Source organism: Carlito syrichta, unplaced genomic scaffold, assembly GCF_000164805.1.
Source record: "Carlito syrichta isolate Samal-C Ts95f unplaced genomic scaffold, Tarsius_syrichta-2.0.1 Scaffold304275, whole genome shotgun sequence".
NCBI classification, from domain to species: Eukaryota; Metazoa; Chordata; class Mammalia; order Primates; family Tarsiidae; genus Carlito; species Carlito syrichta.
The window spans coordinates 331,252-356,571 of record NW_007248371.1 but is presented as its reverse complement, the minus strand read 5'-3'; the positions used below and the strand labels follow the sequence as shown (position 1 = coordinate 356,571).

General features: G+C 40.3%; 1 protein-coding gene across 2 annotated transcripts in view; it reads right to left on the bottom strand.

Moving 5' to 3' along the window:
* SLC9B1 (solute carrier family 9 member B1) overlaps positions 1–24,232 on the bottom strand; it is an 80,189-nt gene extending 55,957 nt beyond the window's left edge. Inside the window, exon 1 of one of the 2 annotated variants that reach the window (XM_008059592.1) lies at positions 24,163–24,232. The gene's annotated coding sequence lies outside the window, so the exon portion shown is untranslated. Of the gene's footprint in view, positions 1–420; positions 426–24,162 lie in introns of those variants that run through there. The other variant, XM_008059593.1, reaches the window with a different exon arrangement.
* Between the last annotated feature and the right edge of the window lie 1,088 nt (positions 24,233–25,320).

Genomic DNA, 25,320 nt, shown 5'->3' with positions numbered 1-25,320 from the left:
TATACATTTTCAAGCCGGGCTCGGTGGCTCAGCCTGTAATCCCGCGCCTTTGGGAGGCTGAGGTGAGTGGATTGCCTGAGCCCGCGGGTTCGAGACCTGCCTAAGCAGCGAGACCTCATCTCTACAATAAATCAAAAAATCAGCCGGTTATGGTAGCGCATGCCTGTAATTCCAGCTACTTGGAAGGCTGAGGTGGAAGGATCGCCGGAGCCCAGCAGGCCAAGGCTGCGGTGGCTGGAAGAGGCCACTGCACTCCAGTCTGGGCAACAGAGTGACTCTGACTCCAAAAAAAAACAAAAAACAAAACTAATGGATACATTTTCTGTCAATTCACTTTCCCCAATGACCATTCCAAACCTTTTCCACTTTTCTCAAACCATCTTTCCCATATGCCCCTTCATTTTCAATAAATAGTCTTACCTCCAACTTCTATTTACAAAACTATCCACCTTTCCTTCTGCTTCCTTCTTACACTGAAGGAAGTAGAAGTATCCTTCCTCCTATCTAAAGCAAATGAGCACTTAAGTTTTGGATCATGTGCCTTCCTGTATTCTCAAGAATTTTATACTATCAGTGATACTTTTCCGTCTGCTTAACTATCCCTTCTCTTCTACTTTTCAACTAGATTCTTCCCAATGACTTTTAAATCAGCTCATCTTAATAAAAGTTTCCTAAAGACCCACATCCCCATTTAATTATTACCCCATGTCTCCTTCCCTTCACCAAGCAACTTTTCCCTTCACCAAGAAACTCTCACTGCTTCCTTTTCCTCAGCAACAACTCATTCCTCAGTGTTCTCTAGTTGAGGTTCTATTCCTTTCAGTCCACAAAATAACTCCAGCTAAGGTCAAAAGTAACTTCCAAGTGAACATATGGCATGGTGAAACATTGTTTTGGCTATTGTTAAACCATCCTCTAATTTCCCTCCATCTTTATTCTTATACTTTTCCTATTACTTTTGGAGATACATCTTTTTTTGGATATATATCAACTGCTTCAAGTTGGAAATCCTGAAGTCCCTCAAACCTCCACAAATTCCCCAATATTCCCCATCAGCTTTAGGATAAAGACAAAAATATTTAACACGATCCATAGGATTTTGCACATTGTGGTCCTTGGCTCCCTCTCCAGCCAAATTTCATACCATTCATCACAAACTTTCCCCTCCCGCCCTTACCCCTGCCCCCTGCCCACTATGAGCCACTTTCATTCTTTTAGTTCCTTAAAATTGCCAGGTTCCATCTGCAGATCCTTCACATTTGCTTTTCCCTTTAACTGAAACACTCTCCCCTTCATTTGGTTAATTCCTTTTTATCCCTTAGATCAAGGACCTTCGCAGAAAATTTGTGACACCATTTTGTTTCTAGGCTAAGTCAGGTACATTTGAAACTTGATCTTTTTCTTCAGAATACTTATCTCTGTTTGTAATTATGTGTTCATTAGAGTGATTATTCCAAAATAGTGCCCTTGAAGCTCTGTTCACTTTATTCTTCAATTTTTTTCACTTTGTTCTTTAGAGTGAACAATTTTTATTTATTTATCATCAAGTTTACTAATTCTTTCCTCATTCATTTCCATTCTGCCATTCAGCTCATTCAAGGAATATTTTATGTCAGAAATTTTATTTTCTAGCTCAAAACATTTCTACTTGCTTCTTTTTTACAGTTTCTATTTTTCTGTTGTGAATGACTTTCCATTCATTATAACTATGCTTATCTTCATCACATGGAATATAGTTAATATAATGACTGTTTTAAGGTCTTTGATAATTCCAACATCTGTGGGCATCTTGGATTAGCTTCTGTTGACTTTCTTTTTCCTAAGACAATCATTTCCTGGTTCTTTTTTTTTGTTGTTTTTTGTTTTGTTTTGTTTTTTTGAGTTGGAGTCTCACTCTGTTGCCCAGACTGGAGTGCAGGGATTGCTCCGGGCCACCACAGCCTCGACCTGCTGGGCTCTGGTGATCCTTCGGCCTCAGCCTTCCAAGTAGCTGGAACTACGGGCGTGCGCTACCACGCCCACCTAGTTTTTTTGATTTATTGTGGAGATGAGGTCCCGCGGGCTCAGGCAATGCACTCAGCCTCCCAAAGGTGCGGGATTACAGGCTGAGCCACCGAGCCCAGCTTTTCCTGGTTCTTTATATGTTGAATACTAGCTGGACATTTTGTTGTGTGTAGGTTTTGTTAAAATTCTCTGAAGGATACTTTTTCTACAGTTTCTACCTGGTTAAGTGAAGATCATAAGCTCTCATTTACTTTTTTTTTTTTTTAGCCAACAACCTGTCAACTCTGTCTTCTTTTTTAATTATTAATCAATATTTTTTATTATGATTTTGTGGGGTACAGTTAAGGGTTAGGTGTACAATTACGTTTCATTCAGGCACCCTGTTGATAAGAGGTGTTTCCCCATCCCCAGACAGATATTTGTGACTGTTAATCCCACCCTCCCATAGTTTCCCAGTACCATCAGTCATTTTCTTATAGTATTACATTGGATGCTCAAGGTCCATTATATGAGTGAGAACATGTGATACTCGGATCTTTGTTTCTGTGAGAGGTCACTCAGTATTAGAGACTCTAGTTCCATCCAGGTTGCTGCGAAATTCATGATTTTGTTCTTTTTTATGGCTGCATAGTATTCCATCATGTATATGTACCACATTTTTTTAATTCAGTCCTCTTTTGATGGGCAGCATGGTTGTTTCCAGGTTCTTGCTATTGTGAACAACGCTGCGATAAACGTACGTGTGCAGGTATCTTTTTTATAGAGTGATTTGTGTTCTTCAGGGTATATTCCCAGTAGGGGGATTGCAGGGTCATATGGAAGGTCAATTTTTAGAGCTTTTAGTAATCGCCACACTGCTTTCCACAGAGATTGCACTAGTGTACACTCCCACCAACAGTGTAGAAGTCTTCCCTTTTCACCACACCCTCTCCAGCAGCTGTTATTTTTTGAGTTGTTGATAATTGTCATTCTGACTGGAGTTAGGTGGTATCTCAGTGTGGTTTTGATTTGCATCTCCCTGATGATTAGTGAGGTTGAGCATTTCTTCATGTGTTTGTTGGCTGCTCGGATGTCTTCTTTTGTGAAGTGTCTGTTCATATCTTTTGCTCATTTTATAATGGGGTTGTTTGTTTTTTTCTTTTCAGCATGTTTGAGTTCCTTGTAGATCCAGGATGTTAAGCCTTTGTCAGACCTGGAGTTGACAAATACTTTTTCCCAGTCTGTAGGCTGTCTCCCTGCTCTCTTGATGGTTTCTTTGGCCTTGCAGAAGCTTGTCAGTTTAATAAGGTCCCACTTGTCTATCTTCTCTCTTATGACCTGTGGGTTTCAGGTTTTGTTCAGGAATTGGATGTCAGTTCCGATTTCCATGTGGGTATTTCCTTCCTTTTCTAAGGTTCTTATGGTTTGAGGTTTTACATTTAGGTCTCTGATCCATTTGGAGTTAACCTTTGTGCATGGGGATAGATAGGGGTCCTGTTTCAATCTTCTGCATGTGGTCAACCAGTTTTCCCAGCACCATTTACTGAATAGGTTCTCCTCTCCCCAGTGGTAGGTGGTGGGGGCTTTGTCGAAGATGAGTTGGTTGAGAAATTGAGGTTTTGCTTCTGGAACTTCAATTCTATTCCATTGATCTATATGCCTGTTCCTGTACCAATACCAAGCTGTTTTGATGATTGTAGCTTTATATTAAAGTTTGAAGTCTAGTAATGTGATACCACCTGCTTTGTTTTTTTTGCTGAGGATTGTTCTGGCTATTCATGGATGTTTGTGTTTCCATATGAATTCCTGTGTTGTTTTTTCCAGGTCTGAGAAGAATGTTGCTGGTAATTTGATGGGTATTGTACTGAATTTGTAGATTGCCTTAGGTAAGATGGACATCTTCACAATGTTGATCCTTCCAATCCATGAGCATGGGATATTTTTCCACTTGTTTGTGTCATCTTTGATTTCTTTGAGCAGTGTTTTGTAATTTTCATTGTAAGGTCTTTCACATCTCTGGTTAGGAAGATGCCAAGGTATTTCATTTTTTTTGTAGCTATTGTGAATGGAATTTTGTTTTTTATTTGGGTTTCTGTTTGTTTATTATTGGTGTAGAGATATGCAGTTGTCTTTTGTACATTTATTTTGTATCCGGAGACTTTGCCAAAGGCCTTTATCAATGTAAGGAGGCTTTTGACAGATTCCCTTGGGTGTTCAATGTACACAGTCATATAATCTGCAAAGAGAGATAACTTGACTTCCTCTTTTCCTATTTGGATACCCCTGATTGCCTCTTCTTCTCTGATTGCTCTAGCCAGGACTTCCAATACTATGTTGAACAGGAGGGGTGAGAATGGGCATCCTTGTCTAGTTCCAGTTTTCAGGGGAATTGGTTCCAATTTTTGTCCATTTAGGCATATGCTGGCTGTGGGTTTCTCGTAGATGGCTTTTACTATTTTGAGGTATGTTCCCCGTATGCCAAGATATTCAAGGGTTTTTATCAAGAAGGGGTGCTGGATTTTATCAAAAGCTTTTTCTGCATCTAATGATATGATCATGTGGTTTTTGTTTTGACATCTGTTTGATGAATTTAATTACATTTATGGTTTAACGAATGTTGAACCAGCCTTGCATCCCAGGAATGAAGCCTACTTGGTCATGGTGGATGATTTTTGAGATGTATTGCTGAATCCAGTTTGCTAGGATCTTGTTGAGAATTTTAGCATCTATGTTCATCAAAGATATGGCCTGTAGTTCTCTTTCTTTGTTGGACCGTTACCTGGCTTGGGTATCAATGTGATGTTGGCTTCGTAAAATGATTTGGGGAGAGTTCCATCTTTTTCAATTGCCTGGAATACCTTCAGTAGGATTGGTATCAGCTCCTCCTAAAATGTCTTGTAGAATTCTGCTGGAAAGCCATCTGGACCAGGGCTTTTTTTTGTAGGAAGTTTTCTAATTATGTAGTCATTTCCTTGATTGTTATTGGTCTATTTAGGGTCTCAATTTCTTCTTGTTCCAACCTAGGTAGGTTGTGTGATGTCAGAAAGTCCTCCATTTCCTTAAGGTTTTCAAGTTTGTTTCCATACAAGTGTATGTAGTAGTCTCTAATGATCTTTTGTATTTCTTCAGGGTCAGATGTGACTTCATCTTATGTGTTTCTGATTGTGCTTTTTTGCTTTTTTTCCTCATTTTTTTCTTGGTAAGTCTAGCTAGGGGGGCATCTATCTTGCTTATCCTTTCAAAGAACCAGCTTTTTGTTTCATTGATTTTTTGTATTATCTTTTTGTCTTCTATGTCCTGGATTTGGGCTTTTATTTTGGTGATCTGGATTCTTCTGCTGAAATTAGGGTTTTTGTGGTCTTGCTTTTCCAGCTTCTTTAGGTGGCTTGTTAGGTTGTGAATTTCTGTTCCTTCCATTTTCTTCATGTGTGTTTGTAGGGATATAAATTCCCCTCTTACTACAGCTTTCAGGGCATCCCAGAGATTTTGGTAAGATGTTTCTTCATTTTCATTTGTTTCCAGGTATCTTTCAATCTCTGTTTTAATTTCATCAATGACCCAGGAGTTGTTTGGCATCATGCTGTTTAGTGTCCATTTCTTTGTGGGTTTTGGGGGGACTTTGTTGGTGTCAATGTTTATTTTTATTCCACTATGGTCCGAGAAGGTGCATGGTAGAATTTTGGTCCTTTTAAATTTGCTTATGCATGATTTATGGCCAATTACGTGGTCGATCTTAGAATACATTCCCTGCAGTGATGAGTAGAATGTATATTCTGTGGTCTTTGGATGGAGTGTTCTGTAGGTATCAATTAAGTCCATTTAGTCAAGAGTCACATTGAGGTTCCAGATCTCCTTGCTGATTTTTTGTCCTGATGATCTGTCTAGGGTTGTGAGTGGGGTATTGAAGTCCCCAGTTATGATGATGTTAGAGTCAATATCTTTCTTTAGTTTTCCTAGAGGTTGCTTTATGAAAGTTGGCACACCTATGTTGGGTGCATATATGTTTAGGATAGATATTTCTTGCTGATGGAGTGAGTCTTTTATCATTATGTAGTGGCCTTCTGTATCTTTTTTGATTTTTTAATAGCTTGAAGGGTATTTTGTCTGAAATTAAGATCGCTACTCCTTTCTTTTGTATTCCCTTCGCCTGATTGTTTGTTTCCCATCCTCTTACTTTGAGTCTGTGGGTGTCCTTTCTAGTGAGGTGAGTCTCTTGAAGGCAATAGATGGTTGCTTGATGATATTTTATCCATTTTGCCATTCTATGTTTTTTCAGTGGTGCATTTAGTCCATTCACATTTAGGCTAATAATTGAAATGCAAGAGTTGATCCCTGTCATAAGGTTCTTACAGAGTTGTTCCTGTTTGTTTGTTGTCTTTCTTTGGGTTCTGGAGTTGGCTCATGTGTGTTTTTAATCTTTTGCCTGTACTCTTGTGAAGAATGTTGTTGTTCTTTTTCTTTTTCTTCTGTGTTCAGTACTTTCTTAAGTGCTTCTTGTAGAGGTGGTCTGGTGGCAATGTAGGTTCTTAGGGATTGGATATCTGGAAAAGATTTCAATTCTCCCTCACTAATGAAGCTTAGTTTGGCTGGGTAGGTTATTCTTGGTTGAAACTGTTTCTCTTTTAGAACTTTGAAGATAGGGCTCCAGGCTCTCCTGGTCTGAAGGGTTTCTGTGGATAAATCTGCTGCTATTCTAATTGGTTTTCCCTGGTAGGTAGTCTGGCCTTTTTCTCTTGCTGCCTTTAGGATTTTTTCTTTTGTAGCTACTTTGTTTAGGTGAATTACTATGTGTCTGGGAATCGGTCTTCTCATTTGTTGTCTTGCAGGGGTTCTCTGAATCTCTTGTGTTTGAATTTTTTCATCCTTGATGAGAAGAGGGAAGTTTTCTTGAATGATTTCATGAAATGTTTGGTCCACTGTGGCTTCTGTTTCTCTCTCTGCCTCAGGAAGCCCAATTACTCTTAGGTTTGGTCTCTTGAAATGATCATTCATCTCTTGCAGGTTTTGTTCTGTCTTTTTGAGCTTCTTTTCTATGCTTTTGACAGATTGGGTTAGTTCTGTGTTTTGGTCTTCGAGCTCTGAGATTCTTTCTTCTGCTTGGCTGATTCTGCTTTCCATGCTTATTAGTCTGTTATTCATTTCCATCACAGTATTCTTTACTGCTGTTATTTCTGACATCAGCTCCTTCCTATTTTCCTCTTGTCTCTCCTCAATTTTTTAAATTCTCTCCATTAATGTCTTGATGTCTGGGTTTGTTGCATGTAACCAGTCATTCTGGGGGCTCTTCATTGTTTGTGTTCCAGAATCTGTTTTCTCAGTGTCTGATCTCCCAGGGGTCTGTGTGGGACCTGTATTCTTCTTTTGGTTTTTCTTCATTTGTGCAGTTTTTCCCCCTACCTACTTTTTCCTTCCCTCCACATCACCGTCTTCTTTAATTCTGTTATTCAGGGGTAAAGGGATTGGTTTTACTTCTGTTTGTTCAATATACTATTCTTTATGTATGCCCTCTTTGTTCAATTCTGGAGTTGCACTGTAGGTTGGGGGTGGTCCTTTTTGCAGTTTTGAGATTTACTTAAGGGGGGAGCTGTGATTCAAAATCTATCTGCAGGTCCTGGTATTCACTGACAGGTGTGTGAATAATCTGGAACCCACTTCCCACTGCCTTGGAATCTGTTCATGCAGTGGGGCTGTAGGTTTACTCCCTGAAATAAAATGTGGTTAGCAGAGGGGAGAGAATGGAGCAGACAGTGGGTTGAAGAGGGGGGTGGAAAGATAGAGGAGTAAGGGGGAAACAAACGAGTGTGCCAACAAATAGAGAGAGAGACCTATACTGAAACAGATAAAAACAATAGACCACAGCTACAAATGAACAACTCTCATACAGACAAAAATAAAACATATAGTGATGTTAACATACCAGCTATCCAACCACCTTATTAGTGTGCTGTTCCTCTATACAAAGATGTGGTTTACAGAGAGAAGAAAAGAGAAGAAAAGGAAGAGGAAAAAAGAACAAAAGAACAATACAGTAGGAACAGAATTAAGTCATTAAACTAACAGGATCAATGAAGTACACTCTGAGACATTTCGTTTAAGCCCAATATCCTTTCAGGTCTGATTTCTAGTTTTCTTTTCAAGCCGGTAAATTAGTTTGCAGTTAGGGTCAGTTGCCCCTGGTCTGCTGTGAAGGACAGTTCAGATCACCCTCTGTTCACCACTCTGGTTTATGTCTTTATCAAGCTTGTTTCTCCCGTTTCAGTGTTGTTACCTTGAATCGCCAGCAGGTGGTGCTATCCCAGCTGCTCGCCCCAGAGTGGGTGGGGCCAGACAGGGACAGCAGAGGCTGAAGATGGCAAGATGGCTGGCTGCCTCAGGGCAGACGGCAGGAGACTTACGGCGGGCAGGACGTCTCATTCGCAGGAGAGGTGGCAGTGATCCCAGCAGATCTTCCCTGAAGGGGCTTCAAGGAAGCTGTGGATCGCCTCCGGCCCAGGTGGTGAGATGTACTACAGGCGGCGGTGGTGGTGGCTGCGGCAGCTGCGGCGGTGGCGTCTGCGCGGCAGTGGTTGTCCAGATCGCTGCGATGCCCCAGCGGTGGCAATGGCCGAGCTCCGTATGAAGAGCAGGCTGCGATGTTGGGGTCCGTAGCCCCCAGGGCGAGAGTCTGAGACCCACTGCAGTTCTCCTTTGCAGAAGTTTTCACAGACCGGGTTGCCCCCTCGCATTTACTTTCTATGAGCATTGGTTCCAATCACAGTTGTTTTGAAAGCCTTTGCTATGCTCCTTTGGGACTGTTTTATTTATGCACAACTTGAGATGGCCCAAGACACTTGGTTGGGTTCATTCCTTCAGAATAAAGGGACCGCAGCTTTCTCTTCTCCTGAATCTCTCTCCTCTACTCCTATCCCAACACACACTTTTAGCCTGGTTCCACTGGCTAAAAGATGGAATTTTCCTCTGAGTTTTAGCAGGTCATAATTCCATAAATAGGGCCTGCCCACAGGGAAAAGACTCAGAGGAAAAAACAAAAAACTCATCACCAAGAAGAATGCTTCACATTCTCTTTGGACTATAAGGGTCTACTTCCTAAATCTTTAGGCCATACAAATTGGTTTCTATTGTACCCTTGCACAGTTGTATAACTGGGGCCTGTTTTCAGGTAAAAGACACAAGAGCAAGAAAAATTCACCCTTGTAGTAATACTCCTTCTCATTTGCTTTTGTTTACATTTCAGAGCCCATTCCAGAGACAGAACTGGAAGCATATGAGTTCCATGAAAGGAAGACCATATCTGATTTTACTCTTGATCTACACAACTGCCTGGGACACGGTAGGCATTCAATAATTATTTGTGGAGATACACTGAGTGAACTAAGAATTTTGAAATTCCACTCTCAAAATAATGACGAAATCATTTCTACATGGTTAAAAAGAAAGGCATCTTTGGCAGAAGAAGAAGAGATTCCAAAACAAGAATAGGATTTTAAAATACATGAAGAAAAAGTATAATGGATAAGATCCCTAATGACTATGCTGCAAAGGCAGACAGGGAATCAACAGGACAACTTAGAAAAAGGTTCTGTTTCTAAAGAAAAAAACCTAAGGAGTGAAAATTCTGAAGGACTAAGACTCTGACCAGGATAGAGTTTTGGCACAACTTTAGATGGAGGAATCTGAAGAAGAAAAACCAGATACCTGAGAATGTAAAGATCAGAAGAAGGCTAGTTAGAGTGTTTGGGCCTTTTTTTTTTTTTTTCCCCATTGCCCTCTTTCCTCTTTTTTAATACAAAGGTCTTCTTTCTTCTTTGCTCTAGTTGTCTCCTTACCTTTATCTTTCTTTGGACTTATCTCTTCCTCTAGACATCTTTTTCTATCTTATCTGACCATTTAAAAAAATAGTTATTTCCTTAATATAATACAAATTTTGTAATTCAAAACATAGAAAAATTAGACTCATGAATCTTATCTTTCAATAGCTGCTTTTTTAGGAGTCAATTTCTTGACAGACATCTTGCCAACAAACAGCTCTGTGCAATTGTCTGAAATAAATTTGACATAAGCAAAAGTCTACCTGTATAATTCAGAAGTAATTGTGGTATCCAGGTGTCTAAGGGTTACAGTGACTGAATTCTGCTAGGAGGCCTCTCATTGTAAGTCTATAACTGGCATAATGAAAAGAATGAGGGCTTTGAAATCAGAAATAGGGCCAGGTGTGGTGGCTCATGCCTGTAATCCCAGAACTTTGAGAGGCTATGACAGAAGGATTGCTTAAGCCTAGGAGTTTAAGACCAACCTGGGCAATATAGTAAGTCCTCGTCTCCACAAAAGATAGAAAAATTAGGTGGAATTGGTGGCATGTGCTTGTAGTCTCAGTTACTCAGGAGGCTGAGGTGGGAGGATAGCCTGAGCCCAGGAGGTCGAGGCTGTGGTGAGCCGTGATGGTGCCACCACACTCCAGCCTGGGCAACAGAGTGAGCCACTTAGGTTAAAAAAAAAAAAAAAAAAAAAAAAAAAAAAAATATATATATATATATATATATATATATACATATATATATATATATATATATATCAGAAATATATTAGTTGTATCATTTTAGGTAAATTATAATCCCCCATCATCTTTTAACCAGTATAGTCCTATCTACTGTTTTTTACTTATGTTCATAGCTAGGGAAAGCAGAATCATATTTGAGAACAGACAACCAAGTACATTTATTAGAAATCATGGTATGCTTTTTGTATACTAACAAAAATAAGACTTCACACTTGTTTTATTCTAGTATCTTATATTTATAGTCACCTCAGCTTATCAAATTTTATGCTACATTTACTTCAATAAGGTTCCTAAAATTCTTTTTTGAATGAGGTAGAGTACAAATACATACATACATATCTTGCTATAATGGGAATTAAGTGAGATGTTTGCACAACTTATAGCAAAGCTATGGTATTCAAAACTTTTATTAGAAGTATATACTGCTATCATCATATTGCTAGGTTTTGCACTTAAAGTAGTGAACATTTTTTATGGATTTAGAGGTTCTATTTTCACACTGTTTTATTAGAATGTCTGTTTGATTACATATACTAATAATGGACAGTGTGGTATTATAAAAAGAATTGGGTGATCTAAGCTCTCTGCTTTTCATTTGCTACATAATATTGAGTACATTTTTTGTTTCTTCACCTCTGTACTACTCCAAACCTATAAAATGGGGTAAGGAGGGAGGGTCTTGGATGATATAAAAACTTAATGGTTTTAAGTGTTATGATTCTACTCTCTGGTGAACTTATGAAGAACCAGAGTGAAGGAATACCACTACATGCTTCTTGGGAAGTTTATTTCTTAAATAAATATTATGTCTACATATATGTATATTACTTAATAGAAACAAGTTCTTGTCTCTTCCTGGTGTGTTTACCCACAATACTATGTGTTTATCCCTTTGGAGCAATATTGTAAAATAGTGACATCTAGTGACTACACCACAGATCATTCAGCAATAATTTAAGGCCACCTTAGTCTTCTCAATGTGGATGATTCACCTGGGGGCTTAGCTAAATACTTTAAAACTGTTCCTCACCTTCCTTCTGTATAGATTTAAGAATTGCCAATTAAATTTGACAGCACTAATAACTGAATAAATAAGAACTTCAATTTCCTTAAAAATCATGGTGTATATGGAGTTTAGTATAAGCTGTTCTAAATGAGACTGCAACATTTTTCCCTTTACTGAGAGTGGCATAACAGGAATTTGAATTCCAGTGTGTTTAAATGCATCATCCATGCTCTTATCCATTATGCACTTCTGACACATAATAGGCATTTAACATATATTTATAGGTTAATGTTAGGTAAAACATATGCATCAACACCTAATTGTGAGTATTGCTTAAGAATCTTTGGAACTACAGCTGCCTTCCGCACAGAGAACTCTTCTTGATGTTAGATCAAAGATCAACAGATAAAAATTAGTGTCTTTTCAAACAAATGAATTTGAGAGCTATATTCACAAGGAGAATATTCTTTATAAAAGGTATTCAAGCTAGTTTAGTTTCTTTTTTAAAAAATAATGACTAGCTGGCAATATTGTTTAATTAGTAAAATACAAGGCTGGACTAACTACTACTACAATTCAAACAGACTATCACTGTTAAAAATCCTATATTATTTAGGGTTTGCTCTTATTAATCAAATATTGTCTTGATTTTAAAATTATTTTCAAGTGCCTAGATCTTATTTCCACAATAAAATGGTTAAATGCCTGTCAGGCAATTTTGTGCCACTTTAACAAACTATCACAGACTGGGTAATACATAATGAACAAAAATTTATTTCTCACAAGTTGGAGGTTGCAAAGTCCAAGATCAAGGCACCAACATCTAGTGAGGGGCTTCCTGCTGTGTTCTCTGGAGAGGAGGAAAGCTGTGTCCTTACTTGGTAGAAGGTGCAAGGGTAAAAGAGGCCAGAGAAGGGCTGAACTTGTCCTTTTATAGTGACAACAATTCCACCCATGATGGCAGAGCCCTCATGGCCTAATAGTCTTTTAAAGGTTCAACCTCTTAATATTGTTACAATGATAGTGAAATTTCAACATGAATTTTGGACAAACATTCAAACCATAGCAGTGTCTTAGCCCATTTGTGCTGCTATAACAAAATAACCAAGACTGGGTAATTTAAACATAACAGAAATTTATTTTGTCACAGTTCTGGGGACTGGGAAATCCAAGATCAACGTGCTGCCAGTTTTGATGTCTGGTAAGGACCCTAGTTCATTCTAGCTCTTTTATAAGGACATTAATCCATTCTTTAGGGCAGAGCCCTCATGACCTAATTACCTCCTAAAGGTCCTACCTCTTAATACTACTGCACTGGAGATTAAGTTTCAACATGAAATTTGAAGGGGACACAAACATTTAAATCATAGCATTCTGCCCCAGGTCCCCTCAATTCATGCCCTTCTCCCATACAAAATACATAAATTCCATCTAAAATATATTCATTCCATTCCAATAGCTTCAAAAGTCTTAACTTGTTCTAACAATAACTCAAAATTCAACAGTCCAGGGTTTCATCTAAATCAGATATGAGTGAGACTCAAGGTATGATTCATCCTGAGGCAAATTTCTCTCCATATGTTGGGATCGGTGGCTCAGCCTGTAATCCCGTGCCTTTGGGAGGCTGAGGTGAGTGGATTGCCTGAGCCCGCGGGTTCGAGACCTGCCTGGGCAGGCGAGACCTCATCTCTACAATAAATCAAAAAATTAGCCGGGCGTGGTAGCGCGCACCTGTAATTCCAGCTACTCGGAAGGCTGAGGCAGAAGGATCGCCGGAGCCCAGCAGGTCGAGGCTGTGGTGACCGGGAGTGGCCACTGCACTCCAGTCTGGGCGACAGAGTGAGACTCCAATTCAAAAAAAAAAAATTTCTCTCCACTATGAGCTTATGACTCAAACAAGCTTCTAAAATACAATGTTGAGACTTAAAAAAAGATAGATATTCCCTTTCCAAAAGGAAGAAATAGGAAAGAAGAAAAAAGTAGGGTCCCAAGTGAGTCCAGAACCCAGCAAGGCAAGCAACATTAAATCTTGAAGCTTGTCACAAAAAAGAAAATAAAATACCTAGGAATACACTTAACCAAGTAGGCGAAAGATTTCTACAAGGAAAACTACAAAATGCTGATGAAAGAAATCATAGATGGCATAAACAAATGGAAGAACATCTCATATTCATGGATCAGCATGAATATTGTTAAAATAATCATACTGCCCAAAGCAACCTACAGATTAAACACAACTCCTATCAAAATACCAACATCATTTTTCACAGAACTAGAAAAAATACTCTCAAAGTGTATATGGAACCAAAAAAAAAAGAGCCCAAATCGCTAAAGTAATCCTAAGTAACCAATTAACAAACGTGGAGGCATCAGATTGCCTGACTTCAAACTGTAGTATAGGTCGATAGTAACTAAAACAGCATGGTACTGGTACAAAAATAGACAAATCAATGGAACAGAATAGAGAACCCAGAAATAAAGCCACATACCTACAGGCAGCTGATCATCAACAAAGCCAACAAAAATAAACAATGGGGAAAGGACACCCTATTCAATAAATGATGCTGGGAAAACTAGCTAGCCATATGTAGAGGGATGAAACTGAGTCCCTATCTCTCACCATATACAAAAATGAACTCAAGATAGATTAAAGATTTAAAAGTAAGATCTGAAATTATAAAAGTTCTACAAGAAAACCTAGGAAAAGCTCTCTTGGACATCAGCCTAGGCAAAGCAAGTGCACAAAAATAAAAATAGACAAACGGGCATGAAACTAAACAGCTTCTGCATAGCTAAAGAAATAATCAACAGTGACCAGAAAACCTATGGAATGGGAGAAAATATTTGCAAACTATGCCTCAGACAAGGGACTAATATCCAGAATCTACAAGGAACTCCAATAATTCAACATGAGAAAAACAAATAATCCCATCAAAAGCGGGCAAAGTACCTGAGTATTTCTTAAAAAGGACACACAAGCAGCCAACAAATGTGACAAAATGCTCAACATCACTAATCAATCAAGAAATGTAAATTGAAACTATAATGCAATATCATCTTATATCTTCAAATGGCTGTTATTAAAAAATCAAAAAACAACAGATGTTGGTGTGGATGTAGAGAAAAGTGAATATTTATATACTGTTGGTAGGATTGTAAACTAGTTCAACTTCTATGGAATACAATATGGATATCTCACAAAGAACTGAAAATATAATTAGCATTTGATCCAACAATCCCACTACTTGGGATCTACCCAGATGAAAATAAATCATAATATTAAAAAGATACCTTTTTTTATATTAATTGCTGCACTGTTCACAATAGCAAAGTCATGGAACCAACCTAAGTATCCATCGATGATTGACTGGATAAAGAAAATGTAAAAAAAAAAAAAAATTTCAAAACTGTAATCCCAGCACTTTGGGAGTCCAAGTTGAGAGGATTGCCTGAGTCCACAGGTTCAAGATCAGCCTGGGTAACTTGGCAATACCTTATCTCTACAATAAATAAAAAAATTAGTCAGGCATGGTGGTAGTGCATGACTGTAGCATGGTGGTAGTGCATGCCTGTAGTTCCAGCTACTTGTAAGGCTGAGGCAGAAGGATCACCTAAGCCCAGCAGGTTGACATTGGGGTGGCCGAGAGCATGCCACTGCACTCCAGCCTGGGCAATGGAGTGAGACTCCAACTCAGAAAAATAATAACACTAATAAAATAAAGAACATGTGGTACTGATATACATGTTGGAATATTATGCAGCCATAAAAAAGAAAATTATGTCCTTTGCAGCCAAGTTTATGGAGCTGAAGAATATCATCCTTTGTGAAAACAAACTCGGAAACAGAAAACCAAACACTGTACATTCTCATTTATATGCAGGAGCTAAATGGCCACAAAAATGGGAATAATAGACACTGGGGACACTATAAAGGGGTAAGGCATGGCGGAGGGTTATGATTCAGAAATTATCTATTGCAGCCAGGCTCGGTGGCTCAGCCTGTAATCCCATGCCTTGGGAGGCTGAGGTGAGTGGATTGCCTGAGCCCGTGGGTTCGAGACCTGCCTGGGCAGGCGAGACCTCATCTCTACAATAAGTCAAAAATTAGCCAGGCGTGGTAGCACGCGCCTGTAGTTCCAGCTACTTGGAAGGCTGAGGCGGAAGGATTGCTGGAGCCCAGCAGGTCGAGGCTGAGGTGACCGAGAGCGGCCACTGCACTCCAGTCTGGGCGACAGAGTGAGACTCCAACTCAAAAAAAAAAAAGAAAAGAAATTATCTATAGAGTATAATGTTCTCTATCTGGGAAACAGGTCACCTGAAGCCCAATCCCCAGCACTATACAATATGTCCATATAACAAACAAGCTATTGTACCCCCAAATCTAAAATAAAATAAAATAATATTTTTTAAAAATCTTGAGGCTTGAGAATAATATTTTTTGACTCTATGAAGGGACTGGGCCCCCAAGTCTTCCAGCAGCCTTGTCCCCATGGCTTAGGTAGGTGCTGCCCAGTCAACAGTTCTCACATGTTGAAGTCATATGCTTAACGGCTCTCCTAGCTTGCAAATGCATACTGGTAGCTCTACTGGCCTAGTGTCATGGCGGTGACCCTGCCCTCATGGCTCCACTAGGCATTGTCCTTGTCGGGGCTCTCTGCAGTGGCCCTGACCCCCATAGCTCCAGTAGACACTGACCTATTGATGATTCTAAATGGCGATGGTGCACCTCTGGCAGTTCTCTGCCTGGGCCCTGAGGCTGTCTGTGACTTTGAAATGTAGGTGGAGGCAGCAATGCCTCTACAGCTTATGCATTCTGCATGCCTACAGAGTAAACATCACACGGATGCCATCAAGATTTATCACTTGTACCCTCTGGAGCTGCACCTGGGCCTGCCTGAGTCATAGCTGACTCAGCTAAGGAGGGCTGAGTGTGGAGTAGAAACTTGAGGCAGTCCTGGATGGTGAGCCCTGGGTCCCGTGGGCATCCTGGGGCCCTCCCTTGAAACTCTTCTGCCCTAAATTCCCTGGCACTCTGGGACTGTGATAGGAGTGGCAGCCTCAAAGATCTCTAAAATGCCTTCAGTGTCATTATTTCATTGTTTTGATGAATAGTATCTGTGTCTTCCTTTCACCCATACGAATCTCCTTATCAAACATTCACTTGGTCACATTCTTAATATTTTCTCCTGAACACACCTTTTTAGTCTTATAATCTGGCTAGGCTGCGAATTTTCCAGGTCTTTAAGTTCTGCTTCTCTTTTAATTATAAATTTCATTTTGAATTAATTTCTCCCTTTTTGCATTTTTAAATATAAGCAGTAAAGAAAGTCATGCAACACATTGCTTAGATATTTCTTCTGCTAAATATCCTAGGTCATAACATACAAGTTCTGCTTTCCACAAAGTATTAGAACACAGACAAAATTCAGCCAAGTTTTTGCTAGTTTCTAACAAGGATGGCCTTTTCTCCAGTCTCCAATAAGATATTCTTCATTTCCACCTAAGCCCTCATCAGAAAAGCCTTTATTGTCCACATTTCTATCAACAATCACTTAGGTAATCTCTACAGGCTTTCTCTATAGGCTCTCTCTACAGCTCTCCTCTTCTCAACTATAATCAGAATTCTTCTGAACTGTTATCAGAATTGCTCTTAATGCTCTGTTCATGGCAATGCAGACTTTTTCTAGCATGCACTTCAAACTGTTCAAGATTCTACCCATTACCAGCTCCAAAACCACTTTTATAATATCAGGTATTTGTTATAGCAACACCTTTTTTTCTCAGAACCAAATTCATCTTAGTCCATTCCTGCTGCTACAACAAAATAACTGAGACTAGGTAATTTATAAAGTACAGAAATGCATTTGCTCACAGTTCTGGAGGCTGGGAAGTGCAATATCAAGGTACTAACAGGTCTAGTGTCTGGTCAGGTCTCTGCTTCCAAAATGGTTCCTTGAAGGGGCTGTGTCCTCACATGGCAGAAGAGACGAAAAGACAAAAAGGGCCTAGCTAGTTCTCTCCAGCCCTCTTATAAGAGAATTTATAATCCATTCATGAGCCCTTATGAGCTAATCACTTCTTAAAGGCCCCACCTCTTAAAACTGTTGCATTGGAGATTGAGTTTCAACAGGTATTTTGAAGGAGACATAAATCATCAAACTATATCAAAGGAAATGGCATTCCAAGGTTCAGAGCATGTTTTATATTCTTGACTTTCCTTTTGCACCTAGCACAATGGTTTTCCTCAACTACAGAACAAAGTTTCCAGCTTGCCCAGAATCCAAGGTTTGCCATTCGTGGCTTCAGACTTTCTTGTCAACTTTCTTCCTGGTTCTTTCTTATGACCCTACATCTCAGTCAAATTAAACTGTTAATTGTTCTCCCGTGCTTTTATTTGGTTAGAATATCTTCCCACTATGTTTCTTCTTTGTAAATATTCATTACTTATTTTAAATAAAGTTTCCTGCAATAGACACTACAAAACCTGATGTAGTCTCCTTCTTTTGAATTTTTACATCATTTTGTTACTTGTTCTACTGTCCTTCTACCTCTTTGGTACCCTTTATTGGCCTTCTTTTCTGGGTTCTTTCCTTCATTCATTAAATATTGGGCTTCCTCAGAATTCTTCCCTATGCCATACTCTTACCCTATATACATTTCTTAGGGTCTATTCTACTATTGTGGCTCCAAGTACAACTAATATGCTATTGAGTTTGGTTTAGAGAAGCTCTCTTGAGGTTCTATTTAGCATATTATATCTAACAATTTATTGAATATTTCTTCTTGTCTTACAAGCATCTTAAACTCAGCATATGGACAACTGAACTCCAGATCTTTCCAGATCTTTACTCATTTTGCCTGCAGCTTTAACACCAACAACCCTGCTTTTCAACAACTAACTCTTCATTAGTTTAGAAGTTATCTCTTCCAGAAGCTTTCCTTGATACTCTCTTCATTATACATCCTTATAGTGGCATCCAGCCCTTATCATAGCATTTATCGCACTATTGTAATTGCTTGTTTAACTATAATTTTTAAATTTGACTTATATAAACCGAGAGCCCACCTTATAACACATACTGTATTCTACTCTGTATATAGAGTTTAGTCAGTACAGAGCATTTTAGAAGCACATTTAGGATATGAGAGAGGCCCCAAAAATGCTTTTAGTAACTCGTGCTCCTACCAACTTCCTTACCAAATTAGACCAGAGTCAATTTCATAATCATCTCTGGGTTCTCTGAATTACCTAACATAGTATATGGTAGGTTAAATGTTAATTTCATTAATTTTTAGATTTTAAACACATACAAAATATTTTTGCACTGTAACAAGTTACCAACCGGTTACTACTTTCTACTCAGCGAGTTTTTCTTTGATATCCCTTTGGATATAATGGAGCGCAAAAAGCAAAAAGGCAAAAGAATATAGTGAAAATATGGAAACTTAGAGTCAGAAAACTGATGAATAATTCTGCCACTTACTAGGTACGTGTCCTTGGTCAAGACCCTTAACCTCTCGGAGCCTCAACTTCCTCATCTGAAAAAGGCAGTTATAAGAATGAAATGAGATAACAGAAAATAAAGGCATAACACAAGATGTAAAGGGCAATCCAAAATCTATTATTATTATTATTGTTGTTAGATCAGGTCTCCTTAATACTGGCCATCCCAGCTCTGTAAGGATTTCCAAATTTCATCCTTCATCTTCCCTTTCCCATCTAAGAGGTAGACTTTTGTACTTTAATAAACACATATTCCCAGCACTTTGGGAAGTGGAGGTGAGAGGATTGCCTGAGCTCAGGGGTTCAAGACCAGGCTAAGCAACATGGCAAGACCTCATCTCTACAATAAATTAAAAAATTAGCTGGGCGTAGCAGCATATGCCTGTGGTTCCAGCTACTTGGAAGCCTGAAGTGGAAGAATCACCTGGGTCCAGCAGGTTGAGGCTGTGGTGGCCGTGAGCATGCCTCTACACTGCAGCCTGGGCTACAGAGTGAGACTCCGACTCAAAAAATAAATAAATAAACAAACAAACACATATTGATGGAAATGGTTAAAAAAATAAAGAAAAACAAGACAAATAGTTTAATAAGTACACATTAAAGTATGAAAGACATGACAGAAGTACCAGTCTATAAAAGTCTAGAATTATTTATTTATTTATTTTTGAGTTGGAGTCTCACTCTGTCGCCCAGACTGGAGAGCAGTGGCCGCTCCCAGCCACCGCAGCCTCGACCTGCTGGCCTCCGGCAATCCTTCCGCCTCAGCCTTCCAAGCAGCCAGAATTACAGGCATGCGCTACCACGCCCGGCTGATTTTTTGATTTATTGTAGAGATGAGGTCTCGCTGCCCAGGCGAGTCTCGAACCTGCAGGCTCAGGCAATCCACTCACCTCAGCCTCCCAAAGGCACAGGATTACAGGCTGAGCCACTGAGCCCGGCTAAAAGTCTAGAATTTTAATGTATGGACAAAAAAAAAATCAAGCCATAATTAAAAAAAAAAAAGCTGACTGGAAAGGTAAGTGGCACAAAAGAGTAATGCTGTGAACCATTTCTCAATAAAATGGTAATTCGTCGAGTAGGATAGCTGAGTTTAAATTCTAGTTTAGCTACTAACTTAGTCACTAAAACCCTGGTAGTCCATCCACCAACATTCTGGTCTTAACAGTTCCTTGATCTCCTTGGCTCCTATCATGTATTTCTTACATTGTATCTCAGACACCCTCATGAGGCCACTCAACTTTGTTACTATGCAGCATACTAGCTGTGCTACTAAGCTTCTTTAGTCCTGATTGATTTCCATCTTCCTCCAACATTACTATATCATCTCTTCTCCCTTTAAGCCTCCTACCAAAACATTACTCTCTTACTGATCTTGCCTCCTACCAAAACACTCCTACCTTACTCATCTTGCCTCATACCTTACACTTCATTGAAAAAGAGAATCAATATCAGGCAGAAATTTTCTCACCTCTGACCACTGACTTTACCCATTTATCTGCATCTCTACACATACTCATTGGTTTTCTTCTTATTACTAGAAATTATATGTTCCCGTTCCTATCCAAGACCAACATTTCTACACATCCCTGGATCCCATTCCCTCTTGCTTTCCCCAAGACCTCACTCCTAAAATATATCCACTCTCTCATACCATCATTCTCTGACCCCCAATGGATCATTCTCATTATTCTAAAAACATGCTTAAGTATCCTCATCTTCTAAAACCCTAATTTCACCCAATACCTTCCTCTGATACCTCTATGACTTGACTTTCCTTCATAGTAAAATATCTTGGGATGTCTATAATTCTTTTTTTTTTTTTTTGAGTTGGAGTCTCACTCTGTCGCCCAGACTGGAGTGCAGTGGCCGCTCCCGGCCACCGCAGCCTCGACCTGCTGGGCTCCGGCGATCCTTCCGCCTCAGCCTTCTGAGTAGCTGGAGTTATAGGTGTGTGCTACCATGCCCGGCTGGTTTTTTGATTTATTGTACAGATGAGATCTCGCTGCCCAGGCAGGTCTCGAACCTGTGGGCTCAGGCAATCCACTCACCTCAGCCTCCCAAAGGTGCAGGATTACAGGCTGAGCCACCGAGCCCATTAGGATGTCTATAATTCTATGTCCGCTTCCTCACACCACATTTTCTCTTCATAGTACTTGCCAAGGCATATACCACTCTAAGCATGATTCAGTAGCATTGGCCCTGTTTTGTTGTCATGGCTTTTATGTTACCACATTTCAGATTTTCTTCCTAGCTATTCCTATTCTCTAGCTATTCCACCATCTCCTTTGCTTGCTTCTTTTCCTCCACTTTACACTAGTCACTGTAAGTTTCTCCATGAGCACACTTGCCCTAGGGAGTTTTCCATGTTGGTGACTCCCACATTTGTATCTTTGGTCTATTGCCTTCTGCACAGAGCTGAAGAATCAACTTACCTTAATGTCTAATAAGCACAGCCATCCACACAAGCTCATGACAAAAGCCTAGGAGCTAGGGGTGACTCCTCCTTTTTTTCACCCCTCTAATCAAAATATCAAAAGATCTGTAGGCTCTGCCTTCAAATATATCTCACTTACTTCCACTTCTCTGCCACTTTATCATTAACTTGTGATTCCTTCTTGGATTTCTGCAATTTTCTTCTGCTACTAATCTTGCTCCCCATCCCCTGTGATCCAGTCACCACATAGTAAGCAAAACAAATCTTTAAAAAATGTAAATCAGGCTGGGTTCGGTGGCTCAGCCCATAATCCCAGCACTTTGGGAGGCCGAGGTGAGTGGATTGCCTGAGTCTGCGGGTTTGAAACCCACCCAGGCAACTAGGCAAGACCTCATCTCTACAATAAATCAAAAATTATCTGGGCATGGTAGCGCATGCCTATAGTTCTGGCTAGTTGGAAGGCTGAGGCAGAAGGATTGCCAGAGCCCAGCAGGTTGAGGCTACGGTGGTTGGGAGTGTGCCACCGCACTCCAGCCTGGGTGACAGAGTGAGATTCCAACTCAAAAAAAAAAAAAAAAAAAAGTCAATTATATCATATCATCCACTTCCCAAAATCTCTCTACTGGTTTCCCATTACATTTCATATAAATTCCAGACTTATTCCATGGGTATATAGATCTTCATGGCCTGTTAAAAGCCCTGCATGATTTGGCCCCTAGTCATCTCTCCAAGCTCATCTTGCAACCCTTTCTTTACATTCCAGCTGCAGCAGTCTTTATGATGTTCTCTGAAGGACTCAAGCTCTTTCCTAGTTTGGGGCTTTTGCAATGGGAGTGCCTTTACCTGTATGCCCTGTATCCCAAATATTTCCATGGTTGTCTTTTTTGTATCACTGAGGTCTCAGCACAAATGATAGCTTTTCAAAGAGGACTTCCCTAATCAATCAATCTAAAGTAAACCCTGCGCCCATCTTTCTCACCCCATACTGTTTTACTTCACTGCATTTACCAAAATCCAACATTCCTTGTACATATATTGTTTACCTGTTTATTTTCTATCTTCCCTCAATAAAATTTAAGCTTCATAAGAACAAGGATCTAGCTAATTTTTGTTATCATTGTAGTCACAATGCCTGAAACAATTTCTGGCAAAGTAAGAGATTCTCTAAAAATATTTGACGAATGCTTCTCTTTAAGCAAGGCTTCTCCCTAAACAAGACATCTCTAATTCATGCTTGTGGGCTTACTATTCCTAGACTTAGTTCTAGGTCCAGGAAATACAAAAGTGCATAAGGCATGGTTGTTTCAGAAGCTCATCCATTCATTCTCAACAGATATTTACTGAACGTATATCATACTATGTTCCAGGTACTGTCAATTTCAAATGTTTCGCTCCCACCCCAGTAAATGGGATTTTGTTAACCAAGTCTATCTCACTAATGCTCTAAAAAGGATGAGTACAAAATGAGAAGTGTTACAAAAATGGTACTTTCTATAGTACTATGTATGACTGCACCTGCCTCTTTCCTTTTGTCTGGTAATGGGCAGGAGCTTATGACAAGAGCCAATCGAAAAACAGCAATATGAAGCCCGGGCAACTTGGCAAGACATCATCTCTACAATACATTAAAAAAGTCAGCCGGGCGTGGTAGTGCGTGCCGGTAGTTCTGGCTGCTTGGAAAGCTAAGGCATAAGGACCGTTGGGGCCCAGCAAGTTGACGCTGGGGTGGCCATGAGTGTGCCACTGCTCCAGCCTGGGCAACGGAGTGAGGCTCCAACTCAAAAAATAAAAAAGAAAGAAAGAAAAAAGAAAAGCAGCAATATAAATTCTGGTGCTCAAAGAAAGCAATAAAAATGAATTATCTTCTAACAGGCACCCAGTGATCAAAATGTTTAGGGCATTAATTCTCTAGGTGTGAGAAATATTTTTTTAAAAAATAATTCTGTTGCACAAATAATTCTATTTGCCTCTATGGAAAAATCAGAGAATGGGGTGGCTCCCTCGGTGCCAACAGGGCCAATCCCCCGCTCAGATTGTTTATAGGCTCTAGGACACCCATAGAGGGGAGTCAGGAACCTGGTATATTCCTGCAGAGTTCTTACAAGACCCCTGAAAGATGTGCCTAGCGCACTGCATGGGTGACACAACAGTCCTTAATCCATCCCAAGAACTGATCTACTGTGCTTGTCCACTGTGATGAGGCCAACAGGAACAGACAGAAGTGGGGGGGAGGGCGTGAGGGGAGGAGAGGGGCCTTCTCAGGATCGCAACCTGTGCTGGAACTCATCTCCAACCACAGGAACCTGAGAAGGTCCCGCTACAGAGATCCACCGTGTGTATAATGGCCCGCGCTTAATAAAACCAACTATGCAATCAATCCTGACTGACAGATCTTTTTCTTACTTCCGAGCACCTGTAAAATAAGAGAAAGAAATAGAGGAGGAAGGGAGAATACAAAGAAGAGAGTTGAGGGTAAAGAGCCGAGCCAGAGAGGAGTGAAAACGTCTGTGACGGTTTCCCCAGCTCCTGGGAGAGGAGTCGACGTAACTGCCTCGAACTGGAGCGGGGAGAAAGGCGTTCCTGGGGGGCGCCGAAAGGAAATGACAGCGGAGGACTTGGGACTATGGGACTAAGTCCCATGGGCCGGGGAAGAGAGAGTCAAGAAAAGTGGGCCGTACCTACAGTTTCTGTCGCAATCCTGAGCGGACCCGGAGCGGCCCGGGCATCCAGTAACCGTTGCGTGGGCCACGTGCCGCTCGGGGTAAAGGGGGGGTGATGGTGGCGGGAGCCCTGGGGCCCGACCTCCGCGAGGAGCCAGTTGCGACAGGGCGGGCCGACGGCAATAGGCGGGGTGAATGAATACGGGTCGGGGCCGACGGCCGAGGAGTGGGGCTAGCAGCGCCTGCGCGAAAGGATCACCTAAGTCCAGCAGGGCAAGGCTGCGGTGGCTGTGAGCGTGCCACTGCACTCCAGCCTGGGCGACAAGAGTGAGACCCCCACCTTAAAAAAGAAGTCCTTAATTTATTTAAAGACGATAACATGAAAATTTAACATTAAAAAATTTAAACAAACATCTCACTCTTTGTGTAAAAAAATTATAGTAACTTTAAAATAATTAACTTGATTATATTTGCAACAATGCCACAGGAAGTAAGAATCTTTTGAGGAACAAGGAGAACCTTACTTATGACAGCATTTTTTCCCCTCTAAATTTGACATGATAAAAAAGTTTTTGTTTGTTTGTTTGTTTGTTTTGAGTTGGAGTCTCATTCTGTTGCCCAGGCTGGCCTACAGGCCTATTCACAACAACCTCAACCTCCACCTGCTGGGCTTAGGCGATCCTTTCACCTCAGCCTTCCAAGTAACTGGAACTACAGACGCATATGCAACCACACCAAGATTATTTTTTTATTTATTGTAGAGGCGAGGTCTCACCAAGTTGCCCAGGCTGGTCTCGAACCCACGGGCTCAGGCAATCCTCTAACCTCGGCCTCCCAAAGTGCTGGGATTACAGGCTGAGCCACTGCACCAGGCTGATAAAAAGTTTTGAAAGCATATTCTATGTAAATGGTTTCATATTTATGAAAGTACTTTAATAAAAATGTGGCAAAAGATCTATGTAGTGATTTCAGCGTCAACTTCCTTTTCTATATCTCTCACTAATTCTATCAACCTCAAGTGCCAAGTACTTTCTGTGCTCCAGGCCTTACTGCTTTCAAAACTTTGCTAATATGTCAACTTTCCACCTAGTTGTTCCTGTCTTCAGCTTACTCCCTGATATTATCCCATCCATCCAAATTCCCTGTGCTCTTGAAGATCCAGTTCCTAAGAAGTTT